Consider the following 19,766-nt stretch of genomic DNA (forward strand, 5'->3'; position numbering starts at 1 on the left):
TTCATTCGTTTTTCAAAACGAGATTTCAATTATTTGAGAGCATATAAAATGTAACCCATGAACTCTGTGTTTTATGTGAAGACTAGTCTTCTCTGAAATTTTTACTAGAAGATTTATTTACATAATGGATAGCCTTGTGTCCTTAGCAAGTAATAGGGACTGAAAATCTTTCTCTTTGGTTTCTACTTCGAAACGGTTATTTATTCCAGTTGCTTGTAGTGCCTCTTACCACACCAAAATAATTACTTTTTTCTTCTGAAATTGTGTGCTTGATTAGTTTATCAGTTCATACACTAAATTGGTAGAGTATGACGAACAAAGTTAATCAGTCTGTATTATACAGGGTGTTACAAAAAGGTACGGCCAAACTTTCAGGAAACATTCCTCACACACAAATAAAAAAAAATTGTTATGTGGACATGTGTCCGGAAACGCTTAATTTCCATGTTAGAGCTCATTTTACTAGGTGCATTCAAGTTCTAAGGCCTCCGATTTTTTTCTCTGGACTGGAAAGAGATAGAAACATGCGCATTGTTTTAAAATGAGGCCGCGTTCATTGTCAATACGTCCCAGAGATGGCAGCACCATACGACAGATGGAATTTTACCGCCAGCGGCGAGATTGAGAACTGTTTTAAATACTTAAAATGGCGACGTTTTCCTTACTTGAACAGCGTGCAATCATTCGTTTTCTGAATTTGCGTGGTGTGAAACCAATTGAAATTCATCGACAGTTGAAGGAGACATGTGGTGATGGAGTTATGGATGTGTCGAAAGTGCGTTCGTGGATGTGACAGTTTAATGAAGGCAGAACATCGTGTGACAACAAACCGAAACAACCTTGGGCTCGCACAAGCCGGTCTGACAACATGATCGAGAAAGTGGAGAGAATTGTTTTGGGGGATCGCCGAATGACTGTTGCACAGATCGCCTCCAGAGTTGGCATTTCTGTGGGTTCTGTGCACACAATCCTGCATGACGACCTTAAAATGCGAAAAGTGTCATCCAGGTGGGTGCCACGAATGCTGACAGACCACCACACGGCTGCCCGTGTGGCATGTTGCCAAGCAATGTTGACGCGCAATGACTGCATGAATGGGACTTTCTTTTCGTCGGTTGTGACAATGGATGAGACGTGGATGCTATATTTCAATCCAGAAACAAAGCGCCAGTCAGCTCAATGGAAGCACACAGATTCACCGCCACCAAAAAATTTCGGGTAACCACCAGTGCTGAAAAAATGATGGTGTCCATGTTCTGGGACAGCGAGGGCGTAATCCTTACCCATTGCGTTCCAAAGGGTACTACGGTAACAGGTGCATCTACGAAAATGTTTTGAAGAGCAAATTCCTTCCTGCACTGCAACAAAAACGTCCGCAAAGGGCTGCGTGTGTGCTGTTTCACCAAGAAGACGCACCCGCACATCGAGTTAATGTTACGCAACAGTTTCTTCGTGATAACAACTTTGAAGTGATTCCTCATGCTCCCTACTCACCTGACCTGGCTTTTTCCAAAACACTCTCCGTGGCCGCACATTCACCAGCCGTGCTGCTATTGCCTCAGCGATTTTCCAGTGGTTAAAACAGACTCCTAAAGAAGCCTTCGCCGCTGCCATGGAATCATGGCGTCAGCGTTGTGAAAAATGTGTACGTCTGCAGGGCGATTACGTCGAGATGTAATGCCAGTTTTATCGATTTCGGGTGAGTAGTTAATTAGAAAAAAAATCGGAGGCCTTAGAACTTGAATGCACCTCGTAATTTCTTCCACCTACGCTCAATGGAGCACGTTATCATGATTTCATACGGGATACTCTACCTGTGCTGCTAGAACATGTGCCTTTACAAGTACGACACAACATGTGGTTCATGCACGATGGAGTTCCTTCACATTTCAGTCGAAGTGTTCGTACGCTTCTCAACAACAGATTCGGTGACCGATGGATTGGTAGAGGCGGACCAATTCCATGGCCTCCACTCTCTCCTGACCTCAACCCTCTTGACTTTCATTTATGGGGGCATTTGAAAGCTCTTGTCTACGCAACCCCGGTACCAAATGTAGAGACTCTTCGTGCTCGTAATGTGGACGGCTGTGATACAATACGCCATTCTCCAGGGCTGCATCAGCGCATCAGGGATTCCATGCGACGGAGGGTGGATGCATGTATCCTCGCTAACGGACGACATTTTGAACATTTCCTGTAACAAAGTGTTTGAAGTCACGCTGGTACGTTCTGTTGCTGTGTGTTTCCATTCCATGAGTAATGTGATTTGAAGAGAAGTAATAAAATGAGCTCTAACATGGAAAGTAAGCGATTCCGGACACATGTCCACATAACATATTTTCTTTCTTTGTGTGTGAGGAATGTTTCCTGAAAGTTTGGCCGTACCTTTTTGTAACACCCTGTATACCATACGGGACCAACCTTTCTGTCTCGACCTTCCCTCTCTCTCTATTTCTCTCTCTCTCTCTCTCTCTGGCTCTCCTTGTTTGTTTGAGAAGAACAATATACAATATATAATAAAGTATATTATAAATACCATGAATGACCTACACATTAATTATAAAAAAGTAATGTTTAATTGTAAAAAATGACACATAACTGCTGTACATTTCTGTAAGTTATTTATCTGCTTCACAATTAGAGATTACTTTTGTGTAAGTAATTTATGGACATCCTCTATACGGCAGCACGTAAGCTTTGACCAGAAGCTTACGCTTTTTTTCGAATTAAAGGTGATGTTCTATCGTGTCAAAACTGTCGTTTTGATTGTAAAAGACTTTCCTTTACAATTTAATGGTTTAATTTATATGCCAGATATGAAATAACAGAGTACAGCAATCATATTGACTCAGTTCTTGTCTATCACAAATATTGTGAAATTAAAAAAGGTTTTTGTCCTCAGCTCGAAGATAAATTTGCAAATCACAAAGCCTAACTATGCATGATGCTATTAGCAGTGAAATACTATTGTCTTACTACGATCTGAGATCCGATTTACATAGGCAAATATAGGGATGTTAACGGTTTAACATTGATTTCAACCCACTGAGCAATTACAGTTATTTCATATAAAAAGCTTTGCTGCAGTTGATTAAAGCTGTGAATGTTACGTTTAGTATAGAACTACAAAGTCACTAGTCTACATATAGACAGAAGCCGATCTTTTCTTGTCGTGCATTTGATAGTCACAAGATAAATGTTTCAGAGAAAGTGTATCGTTGCTAGTTATTTCTAGGCTGCTTGGACTACATTTGTGAATACTAACGACTGAATAACGCTTTCGAAACCTGTACCTTCCAAATAATGTTCAGGTACTATGCAGATGGGTCTGAGAGAGCGTTTCGATATAATGTTTAAATGTCAATACGTATTTGCTTTTCATCTCTATACCTGATTAAAACTGGGATGGTTTTCACTGAAAACGTTAGTTGTCCTTCACACACAAGAGAATTAACCTCATATCTCAAAAGTTCATTATGTGCGAAGGTGACGTGCCACGCATTTCACTGTGGAACAGCTGAACGACGATTTATCATCCTTTTTTTCTGTGATCTTTCAAACTATCGGTCAGGAAGTTTTCATATGGCCCAGCATAAGGACTTTTCAAAAGATTTAGGGTCACTTATGTCTCTTCATACAGAATTCGCTGACAGCAGTGAGAAATCGACACGTACAACACATACCCAAACTATGCTGTTGCTGTTTGGTTCTTATTGGGAATGAAAAAGGTGAAGGTTACTGTAACTTCACGCTTTTGGTTAAATTTCTTGAAGAATAGTAATGCTATCAAAATACCTCAAATAGCGAAATACAAGCACTTCAAGTTCAACGCTAGCTACGAAGTTAGTGCACACTATAAAATTGATGGAAACGAAATTTTGCAGTGCATCTTTCCTGAAAACAATGGACCCGCTGGGTTTCCTGATGCAGTAATTCCAGCAGGGATGTGAAGATAACGGAAAGCTTATATTTTAAAACATCGGGACCTGTTGCAAAGACGAATACAGATATATTCTGTGTAATGAAGAACAACCAAACATGAAGTCTACATCTACATATACATACATGCTTTGCAAGCCACCGTACAGTGCGTGGCGGAGAATACCTTGTACCACTACTACTGGTTTCCCTCTTGTTCCGCTCATAAGTAGAGGGAGGGATAAACGATTATCTATGTGCCTCCATACCAGCCCTAATTTTTCTTGTCTTTGTGGTTCTTACGTGAAATGTACATTGGCGGCAGTAGAATCGTTCTGCAGACAGCTACAAATGCTGCTTCTCTGTGCTTTGTCAACAATGTTCCTCGGAAAGAACGTTGCCTTCCCTCCGGTGATTCCCATTTGAGTTCCCAAAGCATCTGTAATACCTGCGTGTGGATTGAGGAAACAAATCTAGCAACCCGCCTCTGAATTGCTCCGCTGTCTTCCTTCAGTCTTACTTGCTAGAGATCCTAAGCACTTGAGCTGTACTCAAGAACGGATCTATACGCCGTATCCCTTAGAGACGACCCCCACTTTCCTAAAATTCTCCCAGTAAACGGAAGTCGATCATTAGCTTTCCTTACTACAATCCTTATACGCTCGTTACATTTCATATCACTTAGTAACTTTACGCATAGACATGCAGTCGACGTGACTGCGTCAAGCGGCACTTTACCAATGATCCATTGGAATACTACGGGATTATTTTTGTTAATCATCTGCACTAACCCATATTATTCTACATTTAGAGCTAGCTGACATTCATCTTGACAACTAGAAATTTTGTCTAGGTCACCCTGGATCCTCCTACAGTCAGTCAACAACATCTTCCTGCACAGCGGATAACAACCGTAGATGGCTCCTCATCTTGTCCACAGATCATTTATATATAAAGAGAACAGCTGTAGTCGTATCACACTTCCCTGATGCACTCCTGACAATAGCCTTGTCTTTGATGAATACTTACCGGGGGGACAATGTACCGGGTTCTTATACTTAACAAGTCTTCGAACCATTCAAAAATCTAGGAACCTATTCCGTATCCTCTTACCTCCGTTTACAGTCTGTGACAATGAGGATCCTGAAGGAGAACCTGACCAATAGAACATTCAAGAACCAAATGAAATCCTATGGCCAATATAAAATATGGGAATTCAGTAAGCTATCTTTGGGGCTCTTGTGAATTCAAAATTTTGGTAGATCCGGGTGCTTTAATGGTTTCAAAAACAAAAATTCGTGCAAACGATACCATAACAATATTTCGACAACAAAAAGCAGCGTAGAGTTTGCTAATTATTCTTAATTTTGGGTCATTTTATTTGGTTTTAAATGGATGTAGGCTCTAATGTACTATAGAGCTGAAGGGGTAAACCATTTAATGTGTAATATTAACTAAAAAGAACTCTGCACCATTTGAGAAAGGACATTTGAAGGGAAACATCACCCAGAATTTGTTTCTAAAATATATCAAATTGCATAATGGTAATAAAACGAAAATTTAAAACATTATGTGTCAACACATCTCGTTTTCATCGAAAATATCCAACCGATAGTTAGAAACAAACAACAACAAAAAATCAAAAAGTTTCGACAGCAGATCCCTTTTCGCCTTTTGTCTCCCAAACGTAAAAAGAAACTTTTAAATTTCGATCTTTCCGCAAGGGTATTGAATCGGAAGCCATTGTATTTGCGGTGATGAATAAGTGAAAAGTTTCGTGTCGTAAGTGAAAAATGAAGGATTCCGTACAGAACGTGTGCGTGCCCGTGGATGTATTTGGGGCTCACGGGCCCTCAACGGTGAGGTTTTTTAGCCTTACAAATATTGAAACAAACGAACGTGGATAAAGGGGCTAAAGATGTTGTTACATCGTGAGGAGTAAACCTACAAAATGACATTCGTTCACTCCCATCTCACTCACGTTAACACACGCAATTATACCATCTCAAAAGTCGTAAGACAACGGAGAAAGGGCGAAAGGTGCTAAACCTGAGATTGAAACATAAAGAAAACTACAGAGGAGCTAAGTTTACAGCGCGGGAAATGTGACTGGCTGACTAATTACAAAAAATGTGGGTGAACCAGTCACCCTGTTAACGCATTAAGAATATCTCCCTAAAATTTTAGGAAACACGTTGGGCATGTCAGAAAAACTTATAACTCTAACCACATTCATGTGAATACCACTTAAAATATAAGGCAAATCTGTCGAAAAATCTGCCACTGTTCTTTGATGTGAGAATAAAACATAGTGTAGTAAAATATAGTGCAGGGTGATGTATATTCCATTAATACCACACGTTGAGTGGTCCTCTCACCGGAGCAAGAAGTCATGCGTTATATGGTCATGGCCTATGCGAAGACGGTTAAGGCGGACCTCACTCGGCTGTGTGGCTAGAAGGAACTACGCCGCGGCCGCGTTGAAGACTTAACTAGACGTGGCTTACTGTTTGTCAATTCCAGTCCGTCTTCGTTCCATCGACGTCTGACTCTGTATCTAAACAGCGAAGCACTAGCAAGCAGGAGGATGGCACACATAACTGATGATCGCGACACGCCTCCGTGGCTGTTACACGCCCTTTCGTTCCACGTAATGCCCCTGTGCCCTGGCATCGAGCAGAAAGACACCTCCTTCCCCAGCATTTGTAAGTGGAGTAGGACCTTGGTATCCTGGATTACTTTATCGGCTGGACACATGGATTGCAGAGACTGATCGGCACACAGACTAGAAATGTAACAGGCACGGCACATCTCATCTGTTCCACCGTCCTCAGGATCGTGAATAATTCGGCGTTGAAGACAGTGGAGTCTGGGGGCAACCGAATTTTGAGAAGATCATGAAAAATGGCAAAGCAGCCAACGGAGTCCCCTTGTTTAGACACGTCCTGGAAGACAGCTACATAGTTGTGGTGCTCATTTTCAGTGTCGGAAGATATCATATTAAAAGCGTAAGCAGGCGACAATCTCTTGTGTACTGCGCTAAACCTAAAATCAGTCTGGGCCTCTGCAGTAATCAGGGTGGCAATCAGTTTAAACCTTGTATTTGCACCTGCAAGTGCCCCACATGAAGGGCTCCATTATAGTACATACCTCTCCCGGATCCTAAACGGCTTTGTTGCCCGCGGGAGCTTGGTAAAAAGGCGTTAAATAGCTGGACGATCAACGGTGTGGTATGCTGGTGAAATTGGACCAGCGAACAACGAACGCACCGGACGCCCCGTGAGGAATAGCTGCAGGATGGTAAGTGGCCGTTCACCAGGCCTCAGCACAGAAACTGGGTGTGGGGCGTCCGTAGACATACTGATCCCTCATGGTGCATAGTGTTAATGATCTTCAGGTAAGACGGTCTGCCGGCCGAGCGGTTCTAGGCGCTACAGCCTGGAACCGTGCGAGCGCTACGGTCGCAGGTTCGAATCCTGCCTCGGGCATGGATGTGTGTGACGTCCTTAGGTTAGTTAGGTTTAAGTAGTTCTACGTTCTAGGGGACTGATGACCTCAGAAGTTAAGTCCCATAGTGCTCAGAGCCATTTTATTAAGACGGTCTCGCTTGGCGATACACTGCGCTTATGCTATATCTTCGAAATAGATTTTAGTATTCGGCACTCTTTCTTTTTCTTACAGATACTTGCACATGCAAAGAATGGCCGGTATAGCAGTTCGATCTTTTTTTTTGGTCATCAGTCTACTGACTGGTTTGATGCGGCCCGCCACGAATTCCTTTCCTGTGCTAACCTCTTCATCTCAGAGTAGCACTTGCAACCTACGTCCTCAATTATTTGCTTGACGTATTCCAATCTCTTCCTCTACAGTTTTTGCCCTCTACAGCTCCCTCTAGTACCATGGAAGTCATTTCCTCATGTCTTAGCAGATGTCCGATCATCCTGTCCCTTCTCCTTATCAGTGTTTTCCACATGTTCGATTCTGCGTACAACCTCCTCATTCCTTACCTTATCAGTCCACCTAGTTTTCAACATTCGTCTATAGCACAACATCTCAAATGATTCGATTCTCTTCTGTTCCGGTTTTCCCACAGTCCATGTTTCACTACCATACAATGCTGTCTGTACTCCAGACGTACATACTCAGAAATTTCTTCCTCAAATTAAGGCCGGTATTTGATATTAGTAGATTTCTCTTGGCCAGAAATGCCTTTTTTGCCACAGCGAGTCTGCTTTTGATGTCCTCCTTGTTCCGTCCATCATTGGTTATTTTACTGCCTAGGTAGCAGAACTCCTTAACTTCATTGACTTCGTGACCATCAATTCTGATGTTAAGTTTCTTGCTGTTCTCATTTCTACTACTTCTCATTACCTTCGTCTTTCTCCGATTTACTCTCAAACCATACTGTGCACTCATTAGACTGTTCATTCCGTTCAGCAGATCATTTAATTCTTCTTCACTTTCACTCAGGATAGCAATGTCATCAGCGAATCGTATCATTGATATCCTTTCACCTTGTATTTTAATTCCATTCCTGAACCTTTCTTTTATTTCCATCATTGCTTCCTCGATGTACAGATTGAAGAGTAGGGGCGAAAGGCTACAGCCTTGTCTTACGCCCTTCTTAATACGACAACTTCCTTCTTGATCGCCCACTCTTATTACTCCCTCTTGGTTGTTGTACATATTGTATATGACCCGTCTCTCCCGATAGCTTACCCCTACTTTTTTCAGAATCTCGAACAGCTTGCACCATTTTATATTGTCGAACGCTTTTTCCAGGTCGACAAATCCTATGAAAGTGTCTTGATTTTTCTTTAGCCTTGCTTCCATTATCAGCCGTAACGTCACAATTGCCTCTCTCGTCCCTTTGCTTTTCCTAAAGCCAAACTGATCGTCACCTAGCGCATTCTCAATTTTCTTTTCCATTCTTCTGTATATTATTCTTGTAAGCAGCTTCGATGCATGAGATGTTAAGCTGATTGTGCGATAATTCTCGCACTGGTCAGCTCTTGCTGTCTTCGGAATTGTGTGTATGACGCTTTTCCGAAAGTCAGATGGCATAGCGCCAGACTCATATATTCTACACACCAACGTGAATAGTCGTTTTGTTGCCACTTCCCCCAATGATTTTAGAAATTCTAATGGAATGTTATCTACCCCTTCTGCCTTATTTGACCGTAAGTCCTCCAAAGCTCTTTTAAATTCCGATTCTAATACTGGATCCCCCATCTCTTCTAAATCGACCCCTGTTTCTTGTTCTATCACATCAGACAAATCTTCACCCTCATTGAGGCTTTCAATGTTTTCTTTCCACCTATCTGCTCTCTCCTCTGCATTTAACAGTGGAATTCCCGTTGCACTCTTAATGTTACCACCGTTGCTTTTAATGTCACCAAAGGTTGTTTTGACTTTCCTGTATGCTGAGTCTGTCCTTCCGACAATCATATCTTTTTCGATGTCTTCACATTTTTCCTGCAGCCATTTCGTCTTAGCTTCCCTGCACTTCCTATTTATTTCATTCCTCAGCGACTTGTATTTCTGTATTCCTGATTTTCCCGGAACATGTTTGTACTTCATCCTTTCATCAATCAACTGAAGTATTTCTTCTGTTACCCATGGTTTCTTCGCAGCTACCTTCTTTGTACCTATGTTTTCCTTCCCAACTTCTGTGATGGCCCTTCTTAAAGATGTCCATTCCTCTTCAACTGTACTGCCTACTGCGCTATTCCTTATTGCTGTATCTATAGCGTTAGAGAACTTCAAACGTATCTCGTCATTCCTTAGTACTTCCGTATCCCACTTCTTTGCGTATTGATTCTTCCTGACTAATGTCTTGAACTTCAGCCTACTCTTCATCACTACTATATTGTGATCTGAGTCTATATCTGCTCCTGGGTACGCCTTACAATCCAGTGTCTGATTTCGGTCGCCCATGACTATTAGATTTTCGTCCCCCTTTACATACTGCATTACCCTTTCAATATCCTCATACACTTACTCTATCTGTTCATCTTCAGCTTGCGACGTCGGCATGTATACCTGAACTATCGTTGTCGGTGTTGGTCTGCTGTCGATTCTGATTAGAACAACCCGGTCACTGAACTGTTCACAGTAACACACCCTCTGCCCTACCTTCCTATTCATAACGAATCCTACACCTGTTATACCATTTTCTGCTGCTGTTGATATTACCCGATACTCGTCTGACCAGAAATCCTTGTCTTCCTTCCACTTCACTTCACTGACCCCTACTATATCTAGATTGAGCCTTTGAATTTCCCTTTTCAGATTTTCTAGTTTCCCTACCACGTTCAAGCTTCTGATTCCACGCCCCGACTCGTATAACGTTATCCTTTCGTAGATTATTCAATCTTCTTCTCATGATAACCTCTCCCTTGGCAGTCCCCTCCCGGAGATCCGAATGGGGGACTATTCCGGAATCTTTTGCCAATGGAGAGATTATCATGACACTTCTTCAATTACAGGTCACATGTCCTGTGGATACACGTTACGTGTCTTTAATGCAGTGGTTTCCATTGCCTTCTGCATCCTCATGTCGTTGATCATTGCTGATTCTTCCACCTTTAGGGGCAATTTCCCACCCCTAGGACAAGAGAGTGCCCTGAACCTCTATCCGCTCCTCCGCTCTCATTGACAAGGCCGTTGGCAGAATGAGGCTGACTTCTTATGCCGGAAGTCTTCGGCTGCCAATGCCGATTATTTATCAAAATTTTGAGCAGTGGCGGGGATCGAACCCGGGACCGAAGGTGTTTTGATTACGAATCAAAGACGCTACCCCTAGACCACGGGTCCCGGAGAAAGTTCGTTCTACCAGACAGAATTAGTAGAGAACATTGCGTGAAGCACTTCCGAAGTAGCCTTCGTTCGTCTAGTTTTTTAAATACTGACAAGATTCTCTGAATGGCAACATCTTCAATAAGACCGTTGGGTTCACCTATGATGGATTAACGTAATAATTTTTGTATCAGTCTTCAAATAATCTTTACATAGTAGCACAAATTTGCAATAAGGTTTATAATTATATTTTAGTAGTTTGCGGCTGATTATGCGGCTCTAAGCCATCTGTCAGCGGTGTTAGCATTCTTCATAATCTTCAGCAGCTGCAGATTCCCTGCATTTAAAGTAGTTTGTAACTTTTCGTTTTTAGTTTTATTTTTGTAAGATTTCCACCATCTGGCTGTGTGTTTTGATTCTTGTTTTAATTCATTTTACTTTTTTTTACACTATCACGGTTTCAGCTTCATATCCATTATAAAGTACAAAGGGAAAAAGATCTCAAAATGTGTGAGATGCGCAAATGACATGTCATCGTCGAAATATTGTCACTCATGTGATGAATATTAATACAATCAAATGATGGAAATGTCATCCGAAAACTGCTACATGATTCTTGTTCCCAATGCAGGAAAAATCATGTTGTTTTGTGTTCACGGTAATATGAATCAATGGGCACAAGTTATAATACGAAACACACCAGTAAAATTTCGCAGAACCACTTCCAAACAGAACTACTCCCTCGAGACAACGGACCGCCGATGCGGCTCAACACCTTGCATTGCTTGTAAAGGGATAAAATGGCATCTCATCGGTCTACACAACACACCCTCAATCAGCCACTGCATAGTCTTTTTCTGTTTTTTTTTTCAACCCACTTCGAACCGCAAACAAAACGGGAAATCATAGAATGGCGCCGCACAACCTCTCCTCCGAAGAAAAAGTTCAAAGCCGCATCCTGAGACGGTAAAGACATGGCGATAGACTTCTGAGACTCTTAAGGGGTTGTTTTATTTGATGTCCTCCTTTGTAGTAAAACGATCTACTCGAAAGAGTATTGCGCTACCCTCAGGAAATTGAAGAAACGACTTTAGGATATTTGTCGCCACAAAAATGTAAACGGACTTCATGACAACGAAGGACTTTACACAAGTCTGCGCGCTCGAGAGGAGCTCATAAAATTTCATTGGGCTGTTCTTCTTCGTCCACCCTACAGCCCACATCTCATACGTTGCAACTTCTATCTCTTAGGCCCAATGAAGAAATCACTCCGCGGGAAGCAGTATGTAGATGATGGGCAGGTTATTGCTTCAGTAATACATTGTTGACTCCGACGTCGACAAGTACAGAGGTACAATGCGAGCATACAGGTCGTCCTGGTACGGTGGCTTAAGGCAGTCGCACTGAACAAAGATTTGTTGAATAATAGGTTTTTGTAGCCAAAAGAGTGGGTAATACTACTGTGTACTGAAACCCTGAATAAAACCAACTTGCTTTCAGAAAAAAATGTGCTACATTACCAATTGAGCGTCGTTAGTACATCTATATGCACACTCTGGAAACCACTCTGAAGTGCGTGGCGGAGGATACGTCCCACTTATTAGGGCTTTTTCGTGTTCCGTTCAGATACGGAGTTTAGAAGAATGTTGGTTTAGGTAGCTCTGTGAGTACCGTAATTAATGTAACCTTGTCTCACCATCTCTGCAGCTGTAATACGAAGGGGCTTTAGTATATTATGTGAGTTATTATTTAAAGTTTCTTAAACTTTGTAAGTATTTCTCTGGATAGTTTACATCTGTCTTCAAGAGTCTGCAAGTTTAGTTTCTTCAGCATCTTACTGACTCTCTGCCCCTGGTCAAACAACCCAGTGACCATTTGTGCTGCCCTTCTGTTTATAAGCTCAATATCACCTGTATGTCCTACTTGATAAGGGTCGCACACACTTGAGCAGTATTTATTAAAGGACGTTTTCTGTACGCCATGAGCTGCAGTAAAAATGTTTGTTTGCCAAAACAAGATTTCGGATTTATAATCGATCATCAGTTGTATCTAATTCTGAGAAACAAACAACTCCGTTCACATCTACAAAATTACAGTTGTAAATACAGTAGCAGAAGTAGGTCTGCTTACATTATGTGCCTCTATAGCAGTGGTATGGAATACAGGAAACGTCCTTCAGTAAGTGTCTTAAGGCTAAGGAGCACCAAGCTGTCAAGATTTTATGCAATACTGTAGGATGGATTGTACAAGTGATTTGTATGCAATGACTAATACCATTCCCAGTGAGCTTATGAGCCTTCTTTTTTGTCGTAAGTGTTCTGACTGGCTTGATGCGACCAGCCACGAATTTCTCTCGACTTCTTCATTTCATTCATGTCAGAGTAGCATTTGCACCTTATGCTCTTAATTATTTGCTGGATGTTTTTACTCTCTACAGCTCCCTCCAGTATCATGGAAGTTATTCCCTGCTGTTTTAACACAATTCCCGTCATCCTGTCCCTTCTGTTTGTCAGTTTTTTCCGCGGATTCCTTTCCTCGTCGATACGGAGATTTCCTCATCCTTTATCCTATCAGTCCACGAAATCTACAACATTCAAATCTACAACATTCATCTATAGCACCACATCTCAAATGCTTCGATTCTCTTCTGTTTCGATTTTCCCACAGTACACATCTCACTAACATAAAATTCTGTGCTCAGAACCCATATTTGCAGAAATTTATTCCTCAAATTAAGGCATATGTTTGTTACTAGTATATGTCTTTTGGCCCAGAATTGCCTCTTTTCTTGTGATTTTTCATGTCCTTGCTTCATCTGTCATGAATTATTTTGCTTCGAAGATATCAGGATTACTAAACTTCATCTACGTTGCTACCGCTAATTTTGATGTTAAGTTTCTCGCTGTTCTCATTTCTCTAACTTCTCATTACTTTCGTCTTTCATCGATTTACTCTCAGTCCAGGCTCTGTACTCATTATAGTGTTCATTTCATTCAGCAGATACTGTAATTCTTCTCTACTTTCGCAAAGTGTAGCAATGTCATCAGCAATTCTTGATATCCTTTCACCTTGAATTTTAACCCCACTCTTGGACCTTTGTTTTATTTCTGTCATTGCTTCTTCGATGTATAGGCTGAGAAGTGGGAGTGTAAGACTACGTCCCTGTTTTAGAATGACTTTAATTCGAGCACTTCGTACATGGTCTTCCTCTGTTATTGTCCCCTCTTGGTTCTGGTAGGTATTTCCTTACAGGTTATCCCTATTTTTCTCAAAATTTCGAACTTCTTGCACCACATTATATTGACGAACGCTTCTTCCAGGTCCACAGATTCTATGAACGTGTCTTGATTTTTTTCGTTCTTGATTCCACTATCAACCGCAGCGTCAGAACTCTCTGGTGCTTTTCTCTTTCCTAATGCAAACCTGATCGTCATATAAGAGATGGTCAATTTTCTTTTCCATTCTTCTGTATATCGTGGCAACGGCCTTGTCGCAGTGGATACACCGGTTCCCGTGAGATCACCGAAGTCTGGCGTGGTCGGCACTTGGATGGGTGACCATCCAGGCCGCCATGCGCTGTTGCCATTTTTGGGGTGCACTCAGCCTCGTGATGCCAATTGAGGAGCTACTCGACCGAATAGTAGCGGCTTCAGTCAAGAATACAATCATAACGACTGGGAGAGCGGTGTGCTGACACCACACCCCTGCTATCCGCATCCTCCACTAAGGATGACACGCCGGTCGGATGGTCCCGGTAGGCCACTCGTGGCCTGACGATGGAGTAATTTTTTTTTTATTCTTCTGTATATTATTCTTGCCAGCAACGCGGATGCATAAGCTGATTGTGCGATAATCCTCACACTTGTCGGCTCTTGCAGTCTTCGGATCTGTGTACGTGTTATTGAAACTTCCTGGCAGATTAAAACTGTGTGCCCGACCGAGACTCGAACTCGGGACCTTTGCCTTTCGCGGGCAAGTGCTCTACCATCTGAGGTACCGAAGCACGACTCACGCCCGCTACTCACAGCTTTACTTCTGCCAGTATAAGCTGTGAGTACCGGGCGTGAGTCGTGCTTCGGTACCTCAGATGGTAGAGCACTTGCCCGCGAAAGGCAAAGGTCCCGAGTTCGAGTCTCGGTCGGGCACACAGTTTTAATCTGCCAGGAAGTTTCATATCAGCGCACACTCCGCTGCAGAGTGAAAATCTCATTCTGTGTACGTGTTGTTTCTGCGATAGTCTGATGGTATATCGCCAATCTGAAACATTCTGCACACCAACATAAATGCTCGTTTTGTTGCCCCTTCCCAAATGGTTTTAGAAAATCTGATGTAATTTGTGAAATTTTCTCGACGTATTTCTTCTTCTAATAAATTCCGGGTATGAGGCCGGATCCCGTCGACGTTCTACCACGATATGTCGCGCATAAATACCGTGAATACACCTGGGCTCTTCAGCAGTTGTCTACTGACTTGCAGAGGGGAGGATGTCTCTGGAATGACATATGGAGACAGAATGTCAACGGTATCCGGCTGCCCATCTGAAAAAATTCAGGCGATTGGATATTATCTACCCTTTCTGGTTTATTTGATCCTAAGTCTTCCGAAACCGTTTTTAATTCTGATTCTAATACTGGATCACTGTCACTTCCATATCGATTCCTGTTTCCTCTTCTATTACGTCATCAGACAAGTTCTGCCCATCACAGAAGTCTTCATGTACTCCTTCCACCTGTTCGCTCCCTCCTCTGCATTTAACAGTGAGCTTACCAGCACACTGCCGCGCAGCTGCTCGGCTGCGACACGCCCCAGCCCTGCACGTCGGCCGCGATGACACTGCGAGAAGTCGAGGGATCGCGAGAGAGTGCCGAGTGTCAGCCCGCCGGCTGTGGTGATTGGCGACGCAAACAGCCGAGGGTGGGGCGCGCGCGGCAAACAGATTTGCGGCTGTTTGCCTACCTGTCGGCGCCCGCGAATGGCTCGGGCAGCCCTCGCCGCCGCGTTTTGCATTCGGGCGGCCGTCCGCACGGCAAACAGGCCCAGGATTAGCATATTTCGCGCCACGGCCGTCCGCGCGACCGCAGGTGATTAATCCGGGCGCGTATGATGAGCCTACAGCTCCTTCCTCAATGGACGCCCCACACCCACGCCCACACCAGACCCGCGACAAATTGTACGGGGCGAAACGGCCGCAGTTTGTCGGCCGACACAAATTTCAACGTGTCGCCCGGTGTAACTGCGGTGACTTTTCGGCTTACCGCCTACCGCGGCGCGCTACTCCACACATATGCCCAGACCTGACCGAAAAGCGTGCAGACTCGACAGGAACCACAAAGTGAATATTTCTTTTAAAATGGTCACATTGTTCTTAACCCGCAGTTTCGAGTCAGACTGGCAATCGAATCCAAGCTTTCGGTGAAATTAAGAGCGTTAGTGATGGATTTAATTAATATGCACTCTCAGAAGTCTAATGTCAACTACATTTATTCGTTATAAGACATCCAATCACACTATGTGATTTCAGAGACTTTTTCAATTCGCCGTCGTGTGAAGCCACTGTGCCAGGACGCCACAGCAATCAGCCATTTGTCTCGTGAGACCCAGGCCTGAATCTCAGTCGTCGTATAAATTTTCGTTTGTCGCTTCAATCTGCATATATACATTTTTTTGGTAGTTGAAACATTTTTGGAACCATATACTTTCCTTTGATTAAGGACCTGCGCCGGGTTTCAAGCAGGATGCCCCGTTAGCTTCGATGCTTAAGAGCTATTCCAATACTGCTGGAGGGCCTCTGCAATACTGTTCGTCTTTTAGGGGGTATACTGAGCGGGTTGAGGCGTGAGTGGGAATTTGAATTGAAGGGGGAGGTGTGCTAGGGCAGTTTGTGTAATTATGCAAAGTCATTGTGCCTGGGTGGCGTAGTGGTTAGCGCATCTGCCTCGTGAACAGCAGACCTGAGTTCCAATCCCGGCCTTCTTATAAATTTTAATTCGTCTTTTTAGTCTGAATTTTTATACTATAATAGCGCTTGAAGGCACCATTTGAAATCAACAAGTAGAGAAATGTTATACGTCCATCAGGTACAGGAACCTAGGGTACATGACGATCGTTTCCTTCCTAGGAGCCTTTAGCTAATATGAGTTACCCTTTACGAAAGTTAATCACAAAACAATTAATACCTATCTATCTGTTCTAGTTCACTGTCGAGGTTCCCTGGTGTAGTCAGTGTACGGGACATGCGCATTAGGATTTTTAAGTATCTTGGTTGCCTGAAGTGGCTAATGACAGCTCTGAGCATCCACATATAGCTCTGTGTTGAAAAGTGTCCCACCTCTTTACACTCTAAACCGTGAGTTTATATGACACTATAATCCCGATTTTTAGTGCCATGAAATGTTATCCCTTTAAATTAAATTTCACCCACTTGTGAATAAACGCAATGGTACTAACTTTCTTGTCAAGTTTGGTAATGGCAAGGACTTCAGGATAGCGCAAAGGAATATAAAAAAAAGGGTAGCAGGAGTAGTAGTAGTAGTAGTAGTAGTAATAGCTTTATTCAGCTGTAGATCTCTTTTTATAAGGATATAGGACATGTTAAAGTATTTACAAATTTAGATCAATTTAAAATAAGCTAATTCGTACACACATATATTTACAGACTTTTAGTTAGAGACAATCATTAGATTTACTCCTGGTTTACAATACTTTTTTTACAAATAACTTATTAAATAATGTAATGCCACATCGTTCACTCATATCTCACTATCAGTCACTGCACACACGATACACACATTGTTTCATATCGCTTCACTCACTACACATACACACACACACACACACACACACACACACACACACACACACAGGTGATCTCTGGGCCATTTTCTGTACTGCAGCTTCCCATCTGCTATCCTGAAAAACTGAGTCAGCATCCCTCCATAATGAGTGAGATGTTGAGCTCAGAAAGAGGAAGAGGCGTTATTCTTGTGTTATATATAGCTTTGGGGTAAGTATTTCTACAAAGCAAAAGACATAAAGTGCAGGTGTTACGTGGAATGTTGGATATTTTATAATCATTATTATTATTATTTATTTGTATAACATATTTTATCAAACCCCTACTCTGTTTTAGCTTAGTAATTCTTGAGTGTATAAAATGTATTGCATAACAGGTACTTTTTTAAAATAAGTGTATTTTGGCAATTTCTTTAATCTCTTTTGGTAATTTATTGTACAGTTTTATTCCTTGGTAGAAAATGCTGTTTTGAGTTTTATGTTTATTTTTTCTTGGTAAATGTAAGTTGAGCCTACCTCTTGTTGCATGGTCGTGGACAGAGCGGTTTGTGCAGTAATTAGCAACGTTGGTTTTGATGTGTACAACTGACTGGTAAATAGTTCACAACAGTTAACTTAGGCAAAAACTCTAAATATTGTACCACAAAATACAAATGAATACTTGACAGTTAACTTGTTTAGTGAACCAGATACAAGACGCCAGAGAAAACAATAACAGAGAAGGGTCGGCCGAGGGCGAGAACAAGCCAGTGGCAACGTTCTAACGCAGCTTAGCGTTGCAGATCTCTAGCGTAATCAAGAACGAAGTCGAAACTGCGTAGCGCATGCAAATCTCGGGTTCGGCACGCCATGATGACAGTGAACAGAACGAATAAGAAAGATGATTCCACAGATAGTCTGACAACATACATTTATTGCCGCATCACCGCAGAAACTCTAAGATCCTCACAAGACAGTAATTGCAGAAATCCTCCTCCTCAGAGATATGCAGCGCCACCATAGCTGCTGTGCACGCTGCCTATCAACGATTCTGGTGCTTCCTCAGAGCGCCTGCTAGCATTAAACATGCATACAGAATGATTTTTTAATCAGCACGGAATCCAAACAGGCGATGTACTTAGGGACGTACGTGAACAGTCTCAAGATGAAGCGCCAGCTGCCCAAGGACCGGCAACCTGCAGAGCGCATATGTCGTGTTGGAAATAGAAGTGGCTCATTATACGAGGCCCAGTCCTGCATTCTCTATAGAAACCATAATGCTTACAACAGATGTTGAGAAGAGAACACCGATGCAAATGTGTGGTTACTTTTTTTAAAAAGCACGCCCGGTTTCGTAATGTTAGTTACATATCAGATGAAGTCATTTTCAACATGATACTGGAGTACAACTGATATTAAACGTTCCCCCGATTCCTAGAATTTCACATCACTCTAAAAATCATGTTGCAGGCCACGATAAACTAATGTAGAAGGGTGCCAACAGCCGGAACCTTGTTCCAGTGGATCAGATGACTGGTGTACAGGTCAGCGCCTTGGCTGCCCGCAAACCAGTGCAATAACACGTGATCGGCCACTAGACAGATTTTATGCTGTTACTCACTCTACATGTTTATGCATTACACCTAATAGATGTAGGTGGTGTGATGCAAATGATTTTTGTCCTCTCTACCATACAATACCAAATAAATCGAAACTTTCAAAGGAACCATCCCGGAATTCGCCGGAAGTGATTTAGAGAAATCACGGAAACCTATATCAAGATGGCCGGACGCGGGTTCGAATCGTCGTCCTCCCTAATGCGAGTCCAGTGTGCTAACTACAGCGCCGCCTCGCTCGATATATCACAATTTTGTTTCATAGCCTCCGTTTCCGCAAGCACATGTTTTGAAATTCACCAGCTACACGAAATTACCTGCGTAGCTGCATATTTCCTTTAAAATTAAAATCATGTCACTTTTGAGGCAGCTTATTCCCTCTCGGTTTTGAAAGCCGCTAAAGCGAATGTAGTACATTCAAGAACGTACTTCTTAAGTGAAAACATAAAGAGATACGCAAAATGCGAAAAGGTTAACTTGAGCAAAGACCAAAGGTAGTGTTGTTGTTGTTGTTGTGGTCCTCAGTCCTGAGACTGGTTTGATGTAGCTCTCCATGCTAATCTATCCTGCGCAAGCTCCTTCATCTCCCAGTACCTACTGCAACCTATATCCTTCTGAATCTGCTTAGTGTATTCATCTCTTGGTCTCCCTCTACGATTTTTA

This window comes from Schistocerca cancellata, chromosome 8 (genome assembly GCF_023864275.1).
Source record: "Schistocerca cancellata isolate TAMUIC-IGC-003103 chromosome 8, iqSchCanc2.1, whole genome shotgun sequence".
Taxonomy (NCBI): domain Eukaryota; kingdom Metazoa; phylum Arthropoda; class Insecta; order Orthoptera; family Acrididae; genus Schistocerca; species Schistocerca cancellata.